The following is a 3,823-nucleotide window of genomic DNA, read 5'->3' as shown; positions in this document are numbered from 1 at the left end:
TATTTATCTTCATCATCCAACAAAGAGAGGAAATATTTAAAGTGGTGAAAAAATTATTATTATTAATTGCAACAAAAAGTTACAATTTTGGAAGGCCTTCTCAATTAAGAGTAGCCCTCCTCTCCAAAAGGAGTTACAAAAATTTTCACACCTCTAACCCCTCACTCTCTACCCCTATTTATAGTAATCTTCAAAGAATATGAGCCATTGGATTTGTCTTGAGCCCCAAGCAACAATCTCCACCTTTGAATTTGGTTCTAGCCCAATCTTCAATTGATTTTTCAAAAGAGAATGAAATCCGGCCCACTTGAGTTTAAAAACCAATTCATGAGTCTCTGGCCCACTCAAACATTTCCATTTCAAAATTAATAAAGTCCGGCCCAAGCCTTGATTTTCCAAGTCTCCAAAAATGCAGCAATCATGTTTTCATTCATTTAATTCTACAACCAAGTCCATTCTATTAGACTTCATTTGAAAAAAACAAGTCTCCGGCCCACTTCTGCAGCAAACATTCTTGGTCCATGTCCAAGTACAATTCAATTCTTTTGATTTTCACAACAAAGCTCTGGCCCATCTTGTATTTTCGGCCCAATTGAAAACTAGCCCATAGCATTTCTTGATTTTCAAAAGAAGAGCTGCAGCACTTCAAGTCCAAGACCAGCCCACACATTTTTTTTTTTTTTAAACAAAACCAAGTCCGGTCCCTTTTGTGTTCCAACTGCAGCAAATCTCCAAAGCGATGCCCACATCGATGCCGACATCGATGCCCATTATTTTCAAATTCTGATTTCACGGATAGCTTCGTCTCGTCGAGATAGGCGATTTTCATATATTATATGTTAAATTCCGCCTTCCGGATTAGGAGATATCGTCGTTTCTTTGTGGCCAACCATTTTGAATATGATTTCTTTTCATATTGGATTTTTGATTTTCTCCGGCTTCTACAGGCTACACGACTTCATTCTGGGCTTTTGGATAATTTGGAAATTGATTTTCCAATGGGCTTCTTTGATTCATTTCTTCATTTAATCGATGGGTTTTTGTTGAGAGATGAGAGTTTGAGATTTATTTTTTATTAACCTGCAATTAAAAGATAAAAATAATTATTAGTGGTATATTTATTCATATAAAATAGATAATGAGGGTATAAAATTGTAATAAAATGTGATTATCAAATACCCCCACACCTAAACTTTTGCTAGTCCTCTAGCAAAGAAAATAAAAAGAAATTCCTAACTCACTTTCGCAGGAATCGCGGTTGTATTTAGCGCATACAACAAGCCTTTAAACCCCTAGGTTACCCTAGTGGACGAGTTGTAGTCTCGTGAGGGTTTGCAGTGAATATACCCACAAAATTCGGTCAACTTGCCAAGTTAAATAAGTCAGTAAATAACAGATTTTCCTTGATATATTTAAACATTCTAATTGAAGCTAGTTAATAATCAAGAAAACGTTTTTATATATAACTCCAATGTAAATCCCCTAGAAATTCTTTTTCATTATAGCAATACAAAACCAAGTCAAATCTTAGAAATTTAATTAAAAAGTTTTGAAAAGAACATGCCAACTCTTTGTTTTAAATAACTTTCAAGTCTCTTGATCAAAAATTGTTTTTCAAGACCCTATATACAAAACAACAATATATATATAAAAACAATGGTTAGTGTTATATATATATATTTTTTTTTTTCACTCTCTTTATATATATATATATATATATATTCACTCTCTAATTCTTGGTGATTGTTTTCTATTTTAACGGGCTTTCTAAGTGACCATTTAACGAGTTTTGGGCCAATGAATCCCAACCCAATTGGGCTTAGGTCATTAAGTATAGAGATACTCATTGGGCTTAATTACTCAATCAACTTAGGCTTTATAAGATAGAATCACCTTGAATTTAAGAGTTTTTTTTTTCGGTGGTGCCCATTTTTCGCACTCTTCTTTTATAATGTTAGTTTTTTTTTTAATATATATATGTGTAAGTATATATAGTCTTTTTTAAAAAAATGTATAAATCAAGATAACTTGAAAAAAAATATTTTCAACTCTAAGTTAAGCATGCAAAAATTTCATTGTTTTTAATTAAAAATCTAAGGTAAGACTTAAGTAAAGTATACTAGTTGAAAAATCATTGCTTAAGAATTTTATTTGGAGTTATCATAAAAGGTGAACTTGAATATGTCACTAACTAAGAATTAGAAAATTTAAAATCTATCAATTTGATCAATTATTACTTAACTCTATTAATTTGGCAAGTGACAATATTTTTATAAATTTTTTAACAAAAAGAAAGAAAAAAAAACAACTAAAAAGGTAAAATAAAGAGGAAAATATGTATTTCTCACCCCCACACCTAAATTATGCATTGTCCTCAATGCAAGCACAAAGTAAAGCAGATAGAATTGGAGAACTTACAGTTGTTCGGTTGACAATGATGATAAGGATCTGCAATTACCGTTAGTATGTGGATGAAGAAATCAAATAAGAGGAAAAATTGTAAGTAATTATTATTTTATTTATTTATTATTATCCTATGCTACTTATTCAAATTTTTGTTGTTTTTTTTTAAGAAACAAAAGAATTTTTTTTTTTTTAAGAAACAAAAGAAAAAGTAGTTTTTTTTTTTAAGAAACAAAAGAAATTTTTTTTTTTTTAAGAAACAAAAGAAAAATTAGTTTTTTTTTTTTTTCAGATAATGAGGTTCATGAAGAACCAACACCTCTTCCTCTCCGAGCGTAGAAAATTCTAAAAATGGTTTCATTTCTTTTCTATTTATTTTAAAAATGTTACCATTTTTAGGATTTTCTATCTCGACAGCTCCATGTGGAAAAACTTGTTTAACAAAAAATGGACCAGTCCATCTTGATCTTAATTTTCCCGGAAAAAGATGCAATTTGGAATTGTACAATAAAACTTTTTGTCCTGGAGAGAAATTTTTTCGCAAAATTGATTTATCATGAAAAATTTTGGTTTTCTCTTTGTAAATTTTTGAGTTTATGTATGCATCATTCCGAATTTCTTCCAACTCATTTATTTGGAGCAATATGTTCTTAGTTTTGCAAGCTACCGCCTCAACCCATTTTGACATGTATTCAACGGCTACTAGAATGTAGACATTTGGTCCTATGAAATCGATACCCCACAGATCAAAAAGTTCAACAGATAAGATGGGTTGTAGGGGCATCATATTTCTTCTAGTGACCTTCCCTAAAAGCTGACAGCGGTTACATGTTTTGCAAAACTCGAATGAATCCTTGAAGAGAGTGGGCCAATACAACCCAGATTGGAGAACTTTTTTAGCTGTTTTTCTCGGACCAAAATGGCCCCCACAGGCTTGCTCGTGACAAAAGGATAGAACACTCCTAGTTTCTTCCGTGGGAACACACCTCCTAAAGATCTGATCAGGACAGTATTTGAACAGATATGGATCATCCCAGTAAAAGTATTTTACTTGGGAGAGAAAACGAGATCTATCCTGTTTGGACCAATGAGAAGGGATCTGGTTCATGACTATGTAGTTCACAATGTCGGCGAACCAGGGAACAGATTGGATTTCTAGGAGTTGTTCATCAGGGAAATACTCATTGATTGGAACGGTTGATGTTGGTGCATTTGGGAGTCGAGAGAGGTGATCTGCTACGGGGTTCTCTGTTCCCCTTTTGTCAAGAATTTGGATGTCAAACTCTTGAAGAAGGAGAATCCATCTAATGAGACGTGCTTTAGCATCCTTTTTGGTTAAAAGATACTTTAATGCGGCATGATCAGTGAAAACTTTGGTTAAGGAACCGATGAGGTAGGACCTGAATTTTTCTAAGGCAAA

This window comes from Asparagus officinalis, chromosome 5, assembly GCF_001876935.1.
Source record: "Asparagus officinalis chromosome 5, Aspof.V1, whole genome shotgun sequence".
In the NCBI taxonomy this organism is placed as follows: Eukaryota; Viridiplantae; Streptophyta; class Magnoliopsida; order Asparagales; family Asparagaceae; genus Asparagus; species Asparagus officinalis.
The sequence above is the reverse complement of the archived record's forward strand: the minus strand, read 5'-3'. Positions refer to the sequence as shown.